General features: G+C 33.8%; 1 long non-coding RNA gene across 1 annotated transcript in view; it reads right to left on the bottom strand.

Annotated features, from left to right (window-relative positions):
- Positions 1–19,528, bottom strand: part of LOC125616136 — a 40,881-nt gene extending 21,353 nt beyond the window's left edge. The window contains exons 1-3 of the long non-coding RNA XR_007346761.1: positions 19,290–19,528; positions 18,086–18,320; positions 12,195–12,324 (exon numbers count right to left, since the gene is read on the bottom strand). This is a non-coding gene — a long non-coding RNA (uncharacterized LOC125616136). The remainder of the gene's footprint in view (positions 1–12,194; positions 12,325–18,085; positions 18,321–19,289) is intronic.
- Positions 19,529–20,115: the final 587 nt, after the last annotated feature.

Here is a 20,115-nt window from a genome sequence, read left to right as displayed (position 1 = left end):
GGTGGAACTATTAAATATTTCAAACTTTGCTTCCTGCAGAAACAAGATCTGGCTTCCTTATATTTCAGAGTTCCTAGATGGGATTTACAGAATGATCCAACAATTAGCTGCCAGCCAGATGACAAGGAACCAAGAAATAAAGACATATTCTCTGGCTAAGCACAGCCTAGCTAAATCTATATATGCCTATCACTTGGCTTTTGTTTCCATAAATTGTAACTCCTTCTGTAGGACCCCTTCTGTAGGAAAAATAATCCAGCTGCTTCTCTCCAGTGTGATCAAACTGCATAAAATTCACTTTTTCTTTTTCCGTCACTTGCCTGTTTCTTATGTGGGCAGGCAATTGAATCCAGCCATGTAGGAGCCAGCCAGGAGCCAGACAGATTAGAACAGGCAGGCTCCTCAGGCTTGACTGTAGTTGACATTATTATAACTATAAAGTGATGAGGACACTTAAATGACAATTTTGATAAATATCTGGACATTGAGTATGGAACACATTGAGAGTGATTATTCTTGTTGAAATTATCCTGGCTCTTTCTCAAAGAAGCTACCCTGATCCTCATGATAAGGATCCAAGCATTAGTACCCCTAATGTTTCTGGCAGAAGGAAAAGTAACTGTTTCAAATGCACACTAAGCATTTTCTATAACAAAGGCCTATTCTTCAAAGGAAAAGTCTTGACCAGATCCTTATCCAACCTGAGAGAGGGGCAACTGTCTAACTCTAGTATCTTCTAGCCTTCCTGTCTGACCTCAGGAGAAAAGAAAAAAGGTTAAGAAAAAATATAAAGACACAGCTGTAATAAAAGTAAAGGGATTGAAAACTATACCATATGAACACTAATAAAAAGAAACCTGGGAAATTATATTAATTCAGACAAAGCAGACTTCAGATCAAGGCAAATTATCAGTGATATAAGAAGGGCATTACACAATGATGAAAACATCAATACTTGATGAAGATACAAAAATCTATTAAATGTGTGCTTCTAATAACAAAGCATCAAAATACACAAGTCAAAATGGATAGAATTGTAAGAAATAGATTAACCTATTACAACTGAAAACTTTAGTAGGCCTCTTTAAGTATATTCAACAGTCTGACAATTACTTAAAAATGTAATTGAAATGAACAATGCCATCAATTAACCAGTTCTAACATTTATAGAATATTTCACCCAATAATAGTAGAAAATTTTATTTCAATTTGACTTTGAATATTATTCATCAAGATAGACCACATTGTTGACCATAAAAAACAATTTAACAAAAATAAAAGCCTAAAGGTACATTCTTAGAACACAATAAAATTAAACTAGAAAACAGTAACAAAAAGATGTCTAGAAAATTCTCTAAATATGGAAGATTCAACAATACAATTCTAAATAATACAATCATTAATGTAGAAGTCTCAGGAGAAATTTAAAAAATTAAACGTTTGAATCAAACCTTATGAGATACAGTGAAATCAGGGTTAAGTGGGAAATTTTATCCTTAAATACATGTTTTAGAAAGAATATCTAAAATCCATAATGTAAATTTCCAGCTAGGAAACTCGAGAAAGGATAACAAATCAATTCAAATGCAAGAGGGAAAAGATAATAAAAATTGGGGCAGAAATCAGTGAATTTTTAAACAGAAAATTAATACAAATCAACAAAATAAAAAGGCGGTTCTTTGAAAACATGAATAAAACTAATAAAGCACTAGCCAAGCTTACTGAAAAAGAAGAAAGGATTTACAAATTATTGACATCAAAATAAAAGAGGAAGAATCAATAATTCCTTAGCAATTAAAAGGATAATAAAGGAATATAGTGAATAACTTCATTACAACAAATTTGGTAATTTACTTGAAATGAAAAAAATTCTTTGAAAACAAACCACCCAAACTTGGGTGAACTAGATACTGTGAATGGGCTTATATATATTAAAGAAAGAGGTCAATAATTAAAAATCTTACAGAAAGCAAAGCAGAATTCCAGATGGCTTCACTGGTGAATTCTCCCAATAATTTAAAGAAAAATAACAGGAATTCTCTAGAATCTCTCCTAGAAAATGAGTGCTTTTGAACTCATTCAATGAAGACAACAACTTAAAACCAGATAAAGACATTACAAGAAGAGAAAACTACAGACCAATATGTTTCATGAGTGTAGATTTTAATAAAATATTAGCATAATATAACTTAATGTATCATACAAAGCACTTAAAATCATTTATCAATACCTCCAAAATACCTCAGCTTTCTATATTAATAGGTCAGGTTAATGTTAATATTGTTTACAAGAAAATTAAATCACATTGTATTAAACATTTTCAATCATAGAACAAACATTTGAAACATTTACAGCAATAAACTGAAACTCCTCACATACATTCCACATTACACAAGTATTATTGACAAGTCTCTTGGATAAGTAAAATTCAGCCACTCCAATTTTATTAGTAACCTCCAACAAATAACTTGTTAAGCAGTGAAATTCTTTAAATGAAAATTCCAAAGTAAGGTATAGATAAAGCTAATAAAAATAATGGTACAAAAATTGGACAAAATCTCCTTACATGGCTTAGAATTAATAAAGCAAATTATAAAATACCTATTTTCAGGCTGCATGAGACCAACCTATTTGTGTCAGAGTAGCTGACTAAAAAAATTAAACTGTCTATTTCTTGGTACTCAGTCCATTCAAATGTTATTGATGTCCCCAAAGCGGTGTTATCATGAAGCAGTTCATTTGTGAAAAGGGGCATCAGTTTAATGATTATCAAAATGGATTTTTCACAGAAATCCAATCATATATTAGGGCACCATGACATGTTTTGTTGCTTGCTGGTTCTTTCAGTTGCCCTTTGTGTAGCTCAGACTCCTTGGTGCACCTAAACTCATAACTCACATCTTTTCTTCCTTGCTTAATTGCTTAATGTTACATCTGGGCTATGACATAAAGAGGCATTAAGCGGACACTGTCAATTCCACATAACCTAAAGGAGCAAATTTTCAATTCTTTCCCCCAGCTGTCTACTCTCTTTGTCCACAGATATGTCAAAGAGGTGACATCTGCTTTTAGGATACTTTCCTCCTAGATGATATATTTGCCTTTATCACTACAGTCAATTCACCAAGGGCCTAACAAGTGCCTTTTCCTGATTGTGGTAAGGCAGCCTTGAAATAAGGAATACATTTTTAAAAAGTTAAACTCCACAGTCACTTATGGTTTTAACTAGATATTTTTGATTGCTTTGTGTATGCTTTCAAAATGAGCTTGGGTTTGTCAATGAAATATTAAAATGTGTATTTTCTTTTTAACACAAATGATAAAATACATGGGAACACACTAAAATAGTTCACAAACAAAATACCTTGGAGGAAAGAATAAAAACCATGCCTGTTTCAGACTAAATTTTAAAAATATCTCAGTAGAGTATAAATTATAATTCAGATAAAGTATGTTGGAAGTTAAGCATGATAAACAAGTCCGCCCTTTTAACTATGTACTGTCCTATGAGGTTTAATGACATTAGTAGATGGGGTTGTAACACAGTTCTTTCTCTGTCTCTCCTTTGCTTTTCCTTCCCTCCTCTCACCCCACTCTCTTTCAATTCTGGGTCTATGTTTAGGGATGCACTAAATGTCTTGAGAAGCCCATTGTCTATTTTTTGGGTGGAGACTGGCCATAACTGTCTGTAGAGATGATGTCTTCATGTATAATCAAGGTTAACTTTTTCCCCCTTCAGAATCATTCGCTTTAGCTTGACAAGGTAGAGCATTCTACCAGCTCTTGGTGATGACAACCATCCTGAAACTCACCCAGGAAGCAGCAGTCCTCAGGTGAATTTTTTCAGAAGTTAATGTTTCCAGAAGGAAACATTGTCTGCTGATTTTATGTTTATAATAAATCCTTTTACATTTTTATTATTTTCTATTTAGCCCAATTTAATGTACAATCTCAGAAACATTCATGTTTTACTTTATCATGTGATCTTTCTTGTCACTTAATATGTACTTATACTCTCTTTAACTTTTAATGAAATGTCTATAACATAGCTATTTTGAGTAATTGGATTGTTTATCTCTGAAAAGGTAGTTGGGCAGACATTATGGTAATCACAACCTCTTTTCTCCTTCGGGACAGGTTCTGAATATCATTCATCATTATATTTCTAGAAGCTAGTATAGGACATGTCAACTTCAGGGCTCATTAAATGCCTTTTAATTAATTGAGCCCTCTTATCAAGTAGTCACCAAAAGAAGAGTCAGAAAAGATGGCGATATAAGATCCCACTTAAAAGAGAAAATTCAATATGCACAGATATGAGCACTGGTCTGATTTTCCAATGTGAAAAAAATAGTTCAGGAATAGCATAGTTCTAGATTCAGATGTTGTACCAAATGAATGTGGACAGTTGGCAACTTTCTTTACAAAACAACTAACAAAATAATCAAAATCCACACCAGTCCATGTGTGATGGGAAAGATACCATATGCATCATTTGCAACTTCGAGTGAACAGCTGTTGAGCAGTAATAATGATAGAGATTTGCATATGGTTTTTTACTCTTTCAAGGTAATTTGCAGCTCAATTATGAATTGATGGACACAAAATATTGAGTCATTTTACAAAGACAACAAAGTGTTCAATTAACAGAGTACATGTTATACAAAAGACTGAGATCACATGTATGATGGTATAATCAGAAACAAACTTATTCTGGAAAAAAGATTGAGCATTTTACAGATATATTTGGACTTTTAGACTATCAGGAACCTACAAAGACTAGAATTTACTTCTGAAAGTTCAGTAATTTGGGTAAAACATACGCATTCTGTTCTTTTTGAAATGTATGACTTTCTATATGCCACTATCAAGAATTAATATTTACATTTTATTATTTTGCTACATAATTTCTATGAACGAAAACAAAGCACTATGTAGATGGGGTAGATGTCACTTTTGTCCTCTCCATTCCAGAGTCTGTTGGTTATTCAAAAGGAATATCATGAATTTAGAACCCAGATTAAGCCATTTCTACTGATACATATATACATAGGATATATGTATATCATATATATAAAAGCTCAATCTCTGTTTGTAGACACAGTTTGTTTTCTAGACCTGCTGAAATGAATGATTCCATAAGTGTCTCCTGTCACAGGTGACTAGCCATTTTAAAATATGGTAAATATTGACAAATTGTTCCAATGTAGTTGTACCCCGTTTTGTCCCACTTATAATGCATGAGACTTTTTTTTCTTCCATAGCCACATCAAAATTGGTGTTACCAGATCATAATGGATGAACACCACTCTAACATTTGGCAATTAAATAACACACTTTTGATGAATGGATAGTGAAAGAAATCAGGAGAGAAATAAAAAAAAAGCCCTCAGAAGTAAATGAGAATAGTGATACAAATGAGAACAGTAATACAACATATGAAAGTCTCTGCGACAGTATGAAGGCAGTTCTAAGAGGAAAGTTTTTAGTATTGAGTTCATACGTCAAAAGAATTTAAAAATACCAAATAAGTAATCTAATACTACCTCTCAAGGCCTGAAAAAGAACAAACTAACATCAAAATCAATATGACAGGAAATAATTAAAATCAGAGACAAGATCAATGAAATGGTAAATAACAAAACTGTACAATAGTTGATTTTTTAATTTAAAAATTTTTTTTTAATTTTAAAATGATAAACAGTATTGATAAACCCCTAGCAAACAAATAAAAACACTCAAATTAACAAAATTAAAGGTGGAAAAGGAAACATTACCACAAACACCAGTGAAATCCAAAAGATCATCAGAAACTATTTTGAAAATTTATACTGCAATAAATCAGAAAATCTTGAAGATATTAAGAGATTCCTAAAAACGTAAGTCCTACCCAAATTGAACCACGAGTATATAGAAATCTTCAACAGATCAATATCAAGTAATAAAATGAAGCAACTATCAAAAGCCTTCCAACCAAGAAAAGCCTAGGAAGAGATAGATTCTAAGAGGAGTTATGCCAGACCTTTAAAGAAGAACTAATACCAATCCTCCTCAGAGACATAGTCCTTGAAACTCTAGCCAGAGCAATCAGGCAAAAAAAATGAAATTACAAGGATACAAATAGGAAAAGAAGCTCAAATGATCTGTGTTTTCTGATGACATGATCCTATATTTAGAAGATCAAAAAGTTCACCAGAAGACTTTTAGAGCTCATAAATAAAATCAGCAAAGTAGCAGGATACAAGATCAACACTCAAATCAAGTGCATTCTTTTTTGTTGTTGTTGTTTTTTTGCTTGATAAATTATTATTTTTAAAATTTTTTATTGTTGGTTGTTCAAAAACATTACATAGTTCTTGATATATCATATTTCACACTTTGATTCAAGTGGGTTATGAGCTCCCATTTTTACCCCATATACAGATTGCAGAATCACATCAGTTACACATCCACTGATTTACATATTGCCATACTAGTAGTGTCTGTTGTGTTCTGCTGCCTTTCCTATCCTCTATTATCCCCCCTCCCCTCCCCTCNAAAAAATAAAATACTTGGGAATCAAGTGCATTCTTATACTCCAATGATGAACCTGCTAGAAAAGAAATTGAAAAAACTATTCCTTCAACAATAACCTCAAAAAAAAAAAATACCCAGGAATCAATCTAACAAAAGAAGTAAAGGAGCTCTATTTTGAAAACTATAGAACACTAAAAAAAGAAATTCAAGAAGACCTTAGAATATGGAAAGAATATCCATGTTCTTGAATAGGCAGAATTAATAGTCAAAATGGCCATAATACCAAAAGAGCTATACAAATTCTTCACTCTTTAATAATTGGTTCAGTGATGCTATGACTATCTTAATATGAACTTCCTTTTGGATTTTTATTCTTTATTTAAATGGATTCAAGTTTTATGATTTTCCTTAAATATATTTTAAAAGAAACATGATTCTTAAATTCATTATTAAATTTTTACTTGATTTAATTAACTGGTGAAGGTCAAAGTCTCTCTGTTAAAAAAAGGGATATTTACAAGTATTTAGACACAATAATAATGGGAAAAAAAGCAAGCCACAGAAGTACATATAATATTATTTAGGTAAGAAAAATGATGTGGTATATATTTGAATGAATAGATATTGGAAGAATTATTTTAAAAACTAGCAATAATATTTTTCTCCAGGAAAGTTAAATGGACTGGATACCAAGACTTGTTACAGAAGTTTCAATTAATGGTTGACATATTTGCCTTGCTCAGAGTTACATTAAGTTAAAGATAGGGAAAAGAAATTAGTATCAAACTAAGATTTCTATTGACTTAATAAGTGAGGAGTGAAAAAAGTACTCAACACTTCATAACTTTCTCACTGTGTGATTCAATCCAATTAATGCTATGTCTATACACTGCCTAAAATTATTTCATAGTAAGTGATATGCATCCCACGTTTCAAAAATACACTGTGTAAAAACATTAGAAATGACCATTATTTTGCTCAAATAATCAGTACTTCTCTATAATTAGCTCATTGCAAAAAAAAAAATCCCATTGTAAAGAGCTATCCCATTGAGAATACGATTATTATGAAGATAGACACGCACTCACAGTGTTTAGGAACCCTTGGCAAGGACATTGCAAGAGAAGTTTTATGACTTTTTCCCAAACTTTTTTGCTATAACTTTGTCCATTTTCTCTTAGAATTTTTGAAGTGTGTATGATAAATGATCAGCTTTTTCTTAAGGGTCATTTGGTTAAATTCATGTCTAAAGATGATTGCACTGGCTATAATCTAAGGATTGATAATAAAACATCCTAATCATCTTCATGAAATTAAATATTTTCTTTTCTTCTTTATTAAATGGATAGTAATTCAATAAAAAATGATAAAGGCATTGACAGAACATTCCAATTTACTCTTTTTTAAAATATAATTTATTTAACTCAGTCATTCATTGTCTTTAACAGCACAATTTAGCAACTCTTATTTAAAATATTCAATTTACCTTCTTTTCCCAATTGAATTTCTGAGAGATAGTATGTATGGGGCTATAGGTTCTGAATAATTCTCCTGACATTTTACTTTAATTATCATATTAATGCCAAAAGCTCAGGCATAAAAAGCATCATTTGGATGAGACTCATGAATACAAAGGAAGTCACTTTGTACAAAAGTGTACCTTAAGCCTAGCTCTGCCAGCATCCAGTTAGGTGTCAACTTTGTATCTGGCTTGCATTTACTTTTAGCTATCCCTATACTTAAAGGATATTAGAAATTCAGAGTTTATTTATTCTTGATCTCTAAGTTTCAGAAATCCACAAAGATAAAGTCACTTACTCAAGATTAAAATGAGCCGATGAAAGAAATGAAAAAACTTCCATCATTTCCCATGACTTTAAACTCCTGAGACATTATATGTGCCCTTGAAGAGTATAGGTGTCCTTTTGGAAAGCGTTCTCTAAGACTTCCTTTCAAACTTTTTTTACACCATGACAATGCAAATGATAATATTTATAGGGTACCCTGAGATACAGAGATGAGGCTGTTTTGAGAGGCAGGTGATCTAGGGGGAACAAAAAGGGAATCATTATCCCTACATATCTGTAACCAAATTACCAGGGCTGATTGGAAAACTGCTCTGATTGAGCATACAGAACTTCTCCCTACCTTTGTTGACCCACTCTTCATTTTGAGGATGAAAGCCCTGGGATCATACCCAAGGGTGGAGAAGGTGATCTTGATCATTGCCATGGAAAAGAGCTGATCCCAGAATCAATTATTGATTTAAGATAGTCATGGCATAACTGAAAGAATCATTAAAGAGCAAAAGATGAAGAAAAAAAGAGAGGGATCATCTAGTTAGAGGTTCTGAGAATTTCTGAGGTTGGTAAATATCAGACCACAAAAACACTTCCTATCTTCATCTCTTCCTCCTCACTTCCAGGTAATTCATCAAACAAACAGGAGTTACTCTCCATCCTGTCCCTTCCAGGTACCAAGGGAGCTAGCTCTTTAGAACTTCTTTTATTTCAAGAAATAGAATTGTGGAAAAACAATGAAGTTTGAAGTGATGGCAGAAAAAACAATTTGCCATGGTAGAGAGCTGACCCCAGAATCAATTATTGATCAATAAGCTGAGTATTTATGTGTTTACCAAATACTGCGTACAGACCTGTCCACCAGAATTTGGATCTGGCATACATAATCTTCAGATTTCCTTGAGCTTATAATCTTTATTTTTTCTGTTTATTCATATTACCTTTTTAAAAATGAAGCAATTCTATTATAAATTCTATCTAAACTTTCAGGCCCAATTAGCTTTCAGATCTAGAAAATATAATAGCTTTAATTGAATGAAAAAAGAAATATATGCATTAAATGCTCTTTGTTTATTTTTACTATAAAAGTGCTATTCTCTTTAGAAATATAGATAAGGCAAAGGAATACAATCACTTTAATCATTCTTCTTGATACAAACATAATTAGCATGTACTCAATTTTTTTCTAATCCTTCCACTATTTATATGTATTTTTTAAAGATAAAACTGCCATTTAAAAGTATTCTAAATATTACCTCAGAAATTGCTTTCTTATACTTTATGAATATCTTTCTAGGTTGTTAATTATTCTTCTGAGCATTATGATAATCAATATTTAATATTTGGTCCAAGACACCTGAAGGTCTCAAAACCCTCCTATAAGTAACAAAGAATGACTTCATTAGAGATACTTTGGGGTAAAGTAAGCTACTCCCAACTTCCATGTTCTATGCCAAATCCAGAAAATAAGAATATTTGGTCGATGTAAGAGGATTGGAATCACCCTTCTACCATAACATGTTAAATCACAAAAATGGATTTGCTGGGTCAATGCATACAAGATATATTGTTTCTCTGATATTTCCTTTAAATGTCTTGAAAAGATTGGTCAAACATATACTTTCATGAGATCTGTACAAAAGTACCTCTCTCCTCCTCAGTCTTTCCAACCTAGGAATTAAAAATATTTATCAGTTTGGTGGGTGAAATAGATTCTAATTTCTTTATTAAGATGAATGTTCTGTATAATTTGTATTTTAACTTATTTTTGCAAACTTTTCTGTTTGTATTTTTTTGTATACAAACTTTTCTATTTGTATTATTTCAGGTCACTGCATGATTTCATTATACATATAATCATACACATAAATATGAAGTTGAGAAAAATACTTAAATCAAAGCCTTTTTTAATCTGGCATGTTACTCTATAACCTCCAATGGTTAATTTAAATTTGTTTACATAGATTGATTTCATATTGAAGATGAGCAAACAAACATGCATAGTCATTTAAGCATCTCCCTTAATTACACTATCATTTTTAATATTTCAATCACATCACATTTCAATTGTATATTGATGTTATGTTATACTGCTGTCCTTTAAAAGAACAACTAAGTCAATGAGTAGAGTATATCAAGGAAAATAATTCAAATTAAAAATCTGCTAAACTATTGAAGATGGTTTAGGAATAATTTATGTGGCATTTCTGACAAATTATATTTTAATCTTGATACCCAACTTGAATCGCAAGATATCAAATTTGATATTTTGATCTCCTTTCTATTCTCAGTCTACTTCAGTTATCTGGTTGGATTGTTAATTTACAATGTAGCTTTATTTCACATCTTTAATGAAGACTTTCTCCCTAATCTAGATTAAGATGTCTTATGATGATTTGAGAAGCAGCACTCGCAGGACAAAAAAGAAACCTCTGGATAATCTTTTCATCTTCTTTGATGCCTTGTATAGTACATGAGCCTACATTAGGCATCAAAAAATAGCGATGGAACAAAAATTGTAAGAGCTTCATGATTTCCATGATTACCTGTTTTCTATTTCTTGTCTATGACTTCAATCCCCCCAATTTAACATAATTTCCTTTTTAATTTAAATATATGATCTCCATCTATTTAGGGAGTTATTGAAAGCATATAAGTGCATTGTATAACAAGCCAGACATATAATTCTAGACCCTAGAGTTTAGAGTGGGGATAGAAAACAGGTTAAGAGGATTGGATGAGGAGACAGGAATTGGAAAAATAAAAAAGCCCAGGAAGTGCACATTAGCCAGGGGGTCACAGGCAAGGTAGTCAAACAGAAATCAGAAGGGTTTAGGAGCTAGAAAATGAGCATAAAGTACCTTATGATTAGTTAGCAACCAGAAAATCCCACAGGGTTTCAGGGAGAAAATAAAACATGGCCAAAAGGTTAGACAGTGATTAATAAGCCGCATCTCATAGGAACAAAGGGAGCCCAGGCAGGCAGGAGGACAGTTACATGGTTCTGATAATGAGGAATCTGACCAGTGACAGTGTTTGCTATTTCAGCAAAAGCAGCCTTCATTCTCTTTGTAGGCTATTAAGAATTAATTCTGAAAAGGCTTGCTGTGAAGGTTTACAGGTGATCCTAATGGAAAACAACATTTATGTCTTTCAGTTTTATTAAAGGCTATTGTGACATTTGTGTCTCTTCTACTCAAAAAAGATCATTCATTTCATGTTTATTGAGCTCATATTATGTGTTTTTGTTTTTGCTTTTGTAGAAATATAATCATTTGGTATTAGTATTCCTCCAAATTTACAGTTGGCATTCATAACTCCAGTCCTTCTGGGATCTAAAATGGCAAGCTATGGATAATATACTGTGTAGGGAATTCATCAATTTGAGAGTCTTTCCTAAAAGCAGAACTCAAATGGGGAAGGGAAAGATTGGATTCTAAACAAGGCTTTAGAAATGACTGAGACAGTTAGCCTGGGTACCACCTGTGGCTAATGCCAGCAGGCCCTCCCACTCTGCCTCTCCACTGACAGTTAATTTCTCTTTACCTGTGAGATAAAGGGCAGGGAACTTCAAATAGGAAAGCAGAGAACATAGGGTTCTTATAGTGATCAAAATAATTCTGGAAATCTCTATAGTACACAAAAGATTATCGTCTGTAAACTCATTTACAAAGTCACCTGGCTTAAATAAGCACCAACAAAGTTAAGTAATTATTATCATTATTATTTTATCTACCACATGTGAGGGAAAGCATGGTAGGCACTAATACTCATTCCTTGTACTCAGTATGCTTACTATGATATCAGATGGGATATTTTGTTTGTAGTAATAAAGTCATAATTCAAAATGGCTTTGAAAAAAGAAAATTAATTACTTACATAACAGCAAGTCAAGATGGCCAGAGCATTGCAGACAGAGCTCTGGCTCAGCTTCGCTGTGGTTCTTTTCACCCAGCCTTTTTGTGTGTTGGCTTCATCCTCATTTTAGCAGCAAGGTGGCTGCAGCAAACTGAAAGGTCAAACACTGACATAAGCACATTCAGAGGAAGGAAGAGTCTAATCTTGTACCACATAACATTTTTGCCAGTGATGGACCACATATACAATGATGGCTCATAAATTTGTTAGGGAGCTAAGAAATTCCTATCACCTAGTGACATGGTAGCATTGCTCAAATATTTGTGGTGATGCTGGTATAAGTAAACCTACTACACTGCCAGCTGTAGGAAGGTAGAGCACATAAAATTGTGTATGATACTTGATAATGGTAACAAACGACTATATTACCAGTTTTTGTATTTATGATACTGTACTTTTAATCATTAGAGTGTACTTAATAAGAGTGTTATGGTTTAGATATACGGAGTCCCCCAAAAGCTCCTGTTAATGCAGGAATATTCAGATATGACTGATTAGATTATGAGATCAGTCCATTCTAGTTTGCATGGACTGACAGGGTGGTAACTTTAGGCAGGTTTAGATAGTAGGAGATGAGTCCCTGGGGCTATTCCCAGGAAGGGTGCATCTTCCCTATGGCTCCTTCCTCTCTCTTCTTCTGGACCCCACCATGACCTGAGCAGCTTTTCTCTACCGGGCTCTTCCCCCATGATGTCCTGCCTCATCTTGGGCCTAGAGTAATGGAGTCTGCCGTCTATGGACTGAGGCCTCTGAAAACATGAGCTTCAAATAAACTTTTCCACCTCTAATGTTATTATCTGGTGTTTTGGTCACAGTGACAAAAAAACAACCAACCAACCAACAAAAAACTGACTAAAACAAAGGGTAACTGTAAAAACAGCCTCAGGCAGGTCTTAGGAGGTGTTCCAGAAGAAGGTGTTCTTAACATAGGCAATGCCAGTCCCACGCATGTGGCTGCCCTTGAAGACTTTCCAGTGGGACAAAATGGAAAACAGTGACATTGATGATCCTGACCTTGCACAGGCTTAGGATAATGTGTGTGTTTGAGTCTAGTTTTTAACAAAAGAGGGTTTGAAAGTAAACAAACAAACAAAAAATAAATAAAAAACAAGAAGAAGAAGAAAAGAAAAAGCTCATAGAATAAGGAATATCAGCCACAAAGACAGAAAAAATTTTTTTGTATAATTGTATTTTAAAAATTTTTAACTGGTAATACAAGGTTTATTAGCTCTAAATTTATTGCATTTGACTCATTTCCTTGCAAGACTGGGACAAGATTTGCAGGGGCATTTATAGCATCCTGTTTCAGTCCCCTGAAGTGGCACCTAGAAGTCTACAGTTATCGCCACACCTTCCAAGAATAATGGAACCTGGCAGGCACATCACTCCATGATGAGACTGCACCCCCTAAGCAGGAGCTGTCTTTTGTGGAGAACTGGATTGCCCCCTTCAAGGATCACACGTCTGACAGATAAGCATCCTGAGCAGAAAATGGAGATTTTCTCCTCAAGCAGTAAGGACTTCTCCAGAGCCATATCATAGAACAAGAATTGAGATGATGATCAACCAGACTACAGTTTGACCAAGACTACTTAGTTATGCACACCTCTCACCTCCTACCCAGATTCTTCCTCTATTTAAACACAAAGCTTATGTTAGTACCCCCAAAGACAGGGCTGAGACCCTCGATCTCATTGGGTCTTTCCAATAAGGCCATATCAATTAGGGTTCCTTTCCTCCTTTTTACTATTACTTTTTCCATTTGATTTTTGGGGGCAAGTGGCTGAACCTGTTCAGTTCATACCCCCAAGAGTCAGGCTTCTGGACTAGGACTCTGGTGACAGTCACACAGGAATCTCCTGGTAGATTCAGAATTGGAATTCTGACCACTGATTCCACATTCAGAAAGAATCTGATCAGCTGGCTGTGGGTCAGAGTCTAATTCGAGAAAATAAGCAGAGAAACCTGCGATGAGTAAATGAGCTATAAAGGGCATCTAATTGAATACTCGGAAAACCCAGGTGTAGTCAAACCTGGTGGTGCACAACTGTAATTCCAGCCACTCGGGAGGCTGAGGCAGGAGGATCATAAGTTTAAGGTCAGCCTGGGCAGCTTAATGAGATCCTATTTCAAATTAAACTTCAAAACAGACATGAGGGTGTGGCTCAGTGTTTTATGCTATAATTACAAAAGAGAAAAAACTAAAAATTTAGATGTTTATAAAGTGAAATTGTCATAGTAAGTTAAGATTAATATATTCTTGAAGAAAAGCATTTAAAATAAGTTTAGAGTAGCCTAAGGCACAATGTACAGTAATGCCCTAGGTTTTCATATTCACTCATTGCTCACTGAGTGTGTCCAGTTTTGCAAACTCCAGAGTCAGTGTCCTATAAAGATGTAACATTTGTATATTTTATACTGTATCTTTACTATCTTCCCTATGTTTAGACATGTGTACATACACAAACACATATTGTTGTGTTATAGCTGCCTACAGTATCCAGCACAGTAGCATGATGTAGAGGTTTGCAGCCTAGGAACAGTATGCTATACAAGTTAGCATGGGCATGTAGTAGGTTTGACCATCTAGGTTTGTGTAAGGAAACTCTATGGTTTTTGCACAATAAAAGAGTCACCTAATGATGTATTGGTCAGAATGTGTTCCCATCATTAAGTGATGCATTACTGCATTTCTTTCTTAGCCTCAAGCAAGCCTTTCTGAAGTCATCTCTGCTATTGCTCATTAGGTCTATCACAAATCTATTAAAAACCAAATCCTGGCAAAGGGAGTAGAATTTTCATGACATCTGAGACTTCACTCTTTGGAGTGAAGCAGATGCAGAGGATTCCTCACCAGAATAAGCTCTTTAGAGAGATGAAGAAAATGTTCATGGACTTAAATGAAAGGCAGTGCATGATTAATATAGTAATTTCTAAACCTGACTGATGATCAGAATGTTTTATAATTGTGTAATAAGTACAGGCTCCTTACTAGAAATTCTAATTCAGTAACTCTGGGGTGATGTCAGAGATTTTATTTGTTTTTTTTTTTAATCCCCAGATGATTTTGATTTTGTATTTTAATGCCATTAATAGTAGTATATTTATTTTTGGGAAGAAATAAGACATGCATGTCACTCAAGAGAAACTTTTAGATTGAAGGAGAGAAATATAAAAAGACATTCCAGGCTAGCATGCCAATGCTTTTAGCACAGTGTTGCCTAAACATTATCAGCCACAAGTATTAAATATATAAATAATAAAGAACAACAGACAAATTTCCTGTGTAGGAGAATTGTGAATAATTTCCGTGGCTATTCCTCCCTCAAGAAAATGGAACATAGCTCAATACTCTTTCAGTGTGGGCAGTATGCAGAGACTTCCTTCCAAAGAGTATGAAAAGGGGGAAAGAATGAATTTCCATGGAAGTTGTCTATCAAAATTCCAGGTGATCCATGCTGATAGGTCATGCAGATAGCAGGTACCCTGTGATGATGTGATGCAACTGGCATATTCCACCCTAAACACCATAACCAGAAAATACTGGATGAATCCACACAGACAACATTCTAAATTCTCAAAAATTCTACAAAATGTCTAATCAGTCCTCCCCAAAGCTGCTAAGCTTGTCAAATACAAGGGAAGTCTGAGAAAGAGAAGTCAGGACATAGAGGAGTCTACAAAGAAATGTGTAATAAATATAATGTAGTATGGATTGAGTCCAGGAACAGAAAAAGAACCATATGTAAAAATTAAGCAAAAGTGAACAAAGTATGGTCTTGACTTAATAATAGTGTCTCAATATTAGTTTACTTTTTGTGACCAACCTTCTATACTAACATAAGTTGTTAACAATAGGGGAAACTGGATGTTTAAATCAGGTAAATATTTCTATTTCTTCAAACATTTATCTTTTTTTTTTTAATGAAAACTTTCAGTCTTCTGGCTTTCTAAAATAAACAGCATATTATTGTTATCTGTGGTTATGTTATTGTGCAATAACACACAGGAAGTTCTTGTTCTTATCTCAATGTAACTTAACATCCACTGAGATTCCCACTTCTTAGAAGAGAGTCTGCTCAGGCTTATTCCCAGCCTCTGAGGCTTCCCACTTCCTTGGCACATGCCCCCTTCTCCCTTCTTCAAAGCTAGTGATTGTGAGTTCAGTCACTGTCACACTTTAGATCTTTCCTATTTTTTTGTCCCATCTCTGACTCCAGCCAGGAAGATTTTTTTTTTTTTTTTTAATTTTAAGGCCTTCAATGATTAGACTGATTTCAGGTAGATGATCCTGGAGAGTTTGCCTATCTCAATATCTATAATCTTAACACTATTTGCAAAGTCACATAGCACATTGACTGATACTGGAAATTAGAAAAGGAACACATTTGGGGCCCAATATTTTACCTATCACATTTTTTTTAAATCAATGTATGTCCAGAGTCTACCCCTGATTAATTAAATTATCACCTCTTGGAGTATTGCTTAAATCTTGGTAATTCTAATTTTACATACAGGATTAAGAACCTCCATTCTAAAAGCTACCCTTGGCATTAATAATGCATCTAACCATTCCAGTGTTTTCTATTTTTCCCCTCTCTCTAGTTGTAAAAGCCAGTTCTGTAGCAGATTCTCCACACAGACAACATTCTAAATTCTCAGACAATATTCTGATTACTGAATGTGAGAATCTCTTTGGAAAAAAGCCAGTGAGAGAAATTATCTTTACAATTCTTATCTCTTAAAACTATAATCATCTTTGCATCTATATGGATAAAGGTAAACCCTAAATATAATATACTTATAATATAGTACTGTCTTCTAAATATTTGTATACACAGGAGTTAAAAGCTTCGACAATCCCAAACTCATTAAACCTCAGTCCTCTTCTGGGAGAGAGCTGGTTAATTTCTCTCAGCTTCTTGTGCACAAACATAATAGAGATTCTGAAATATTGTTCTGAAGTACAGAGAGCCAATGATATGGCTTTTTTACAAACACTTTTACCTTAGTGGTGCTCCTGAGACTGAGATTTGAAGCCATAATTTTTTTTTCTCTCTCTCACAGGATCTTTTACAGGTGAAAGGAGCTATTTTTCTTTAGTATAACTTGTTGTTTCCAGACACAAGCCATTTTTAATTAAAGGGTACAATTAAATGTAGTGAAGTCTTTTATCTAAAAATTCCCCCCCACCCCACGTTTCTTGGTTGATTATACAGAGTGAAGAAATAAATTCTCTTTAATTTCAGATTTTAACGGCTCCTCACTTAGCCTTCAATCACTTGATTTTTTAAAAAAATTATTTATTTATTTATTTTAATTAGGTATATATGAGGTAACAAGACAACAACAATAAAATCTCTGTAAGAACCTATATTCTATCAGAGAATCAGCCTGTTTGGATACTCTGACTCTTTAAAGACTCTTTAAAAGGAAAACCATCTCCTCTAAATAAGAATTAAAATGCCATAAAATATGAATGGATGATGACTAACACTTGGTTATCATTTGCTATTTGTTATATAAATACACATTATCTCAGTTAACTTTTATAACAACCCATAATATCATCATTATTATTGTGTATCTTATTCATCATCCAATCCTCCCATCTTTACCTTCACAATATGAAATCATCTGGCTGCATCTCATCACTTCACTAGTCCAAGCCATCATCTCTTTCCTATGTTACTGCACAAGCCTCCTATTTTTTTTTTTACTGTTTTTGTAACCCTGAAGTAAATTCTTCACAGAGATTAAGACTAATCCTTTGAAAAATTGAATTAATGTTAACCTGCTCAAAATATTTTGATGACTTCACATCATTCTAATACAGCATGTAAGGCTCTTACCTTGGTGTTATAGGCAAAGTATGAAGATGACTCTCAAGAAACTCATCATGGATGACTTGCTTCATCTTGATGTCTCACAGTGGTTTGCAAAAGGGTCCCTGCTTTGACTTGGATATGGAATGTCCCCCAAAGGCTCATGTGTTGAAAGCTTGATCTCCAATGCAACAATGTCCAGACATGAAACTCCAAGGGAGTAACAGGATCATGAGGGCTCCAACCTCATCAGTGGGTTAATCTATTGGGGAATTAATAATTTGATGCATTATTGAGATGAAACAAATTTTACAGAGAATTAAGTCATTAAGGATTACAGGTTAAGTAACTTGCCCAAAGTAAATTTTCTGGGTTAGGATTTTAGCAAATCTACTCTCTGACTTGAAAGCCTATTTTTTCAACTATAAAATTCAAGAGCTCAAGAAATAAGAGTGGGGTATTATATATAATGTACCCACAATACATTAATATTTTTGGAATTTTATTATTACTTGGTAATCATTATTAATTTCACTAAAAATGTCCTCAGATTTCTTGTTACCCTGAATTCTTTATTTTACAGATAAAGAAAAAGAAAATCCAGGACTCATCTTATAATCTTATAATCTTATATTATAATTGGTATTATATTAAATGATATTATCATTATAATATTACATTGTTTTATCTATATTATATTATCTAATATTATATTGTTTGATACAGGAATGTTGGAAGTGAGAGAGATGTCTGACTTAAAGCACAGTTTTAGCTTCAAAACAAAATAATCACAAAAACTTAATATTTTTGCTCAATGGTGCAATGACACAAGAATCATGTAGGTTAGTTCCAGAGTAAGGGAGCTGGGGATTGGGAGAAAATTGCCTCCAATATGACTATACCACATTCTCTAAATTGTGTGGTTTCACTTTGCTTTTTGGGGGGAATAACTTAAAAGCAAAATTACATTCTACTGTCCTTTTCAGATACAAAATAGTTTTCTCACACCAAATAAAGCAATACAACTACAAATGAAAGTAATATTTATTTGCAATATTGATTAAAATAAGAGACTTTCTCCAGCTACAAGAATGCCATTCACTGCCTATATATTATGTTTCAAAATTCCTTTATTGTGAAAAAGTTGAAAGCTCTCAGTCTTTTTTTGTGATCATAATAGAATATCTGAGGCCTGGTATTGTATAAAAAAAGAAAGGTTTATGCAACTCACAATTCTAAAGATTCAAGAGCAGGGTGCTATCATCTGCTTGTTTCTGGTGAGGACTTCATGGAAAATGGCTTCATAATGGTGTGTGTGTGTGTGTGTGTGTGTGTGTGTGAGAGAGAGAGAGAGAGAGAGAGAGAGAGAGAGAGAGAGAGATATTACATGATGAGACATGAAGCAAGAAAGACATGAAAAGCCAAGTTTGCTTATAATGCCTCAAATAGATGCAGTCCCTTGAAATAAGTACTAATCTTCATTAATCTTCCAAGGGCAGTGCCCCACATTCCACTAGGTTCCATCTCTTTAGGGTCTATCATTTCAAATCCACCACACTAGGGACTAAGTTTTCTTCATAGGAAATCTTGGGATCACTCGCAAACCCTATCAAACCATAACAGACTCCGTCCCCATATGAAATTACTGGGAAACATGTGGGGCTCAATAGAAATTTAAATCTGTCAAACAAATCAGGGAACTCTTGGTTTTAGAGTCACATAGGGTAGCTATTGAAGATTTTTTTTTTTTCAAATCCTAAGATGTGATTTAAAAAAACAAACAAACAAATCCTCTGTCTCTGCATAGTGGCTTACATGAAAGTAGATCTGCTGGAGATTTGTCAGAACCATGGATACACTGCAGCGGATGAGGGACGGGTGGTTTTTGCTGTTAATTGCCTTGACCTTGGTAAAAAAAATTAAAAAATAGAAAAATAATAAGCATAAGAAGAGCAGGTGTACAGAACAGATCATATTTCTTTTATTGACCAGGAGATGTCATAAAGTAGGTACCCACCTTAGAGAGTGTATCAGAGCCTGCTTGATTTGGCTGCCTT

This window comes from Marmota marmota, unplaced genomic scaffold, assembly GCF_001458135.2.
Source record: "Marmota marmota marmota unplaced genomic scaffold, marMar, whole genome shotgun sequence".
Lineage (NCBI taxonomy): Eukaryota > Metazoa > Chordata > Mammalia > Rodentia > Sciuridae > Marmota > Marmota marmota.
The sequence above is the reverse complement of the archived record's forward strand: the minus strand, read 5'-3'. Positions and strand labels throughout refer to the sequence as shown.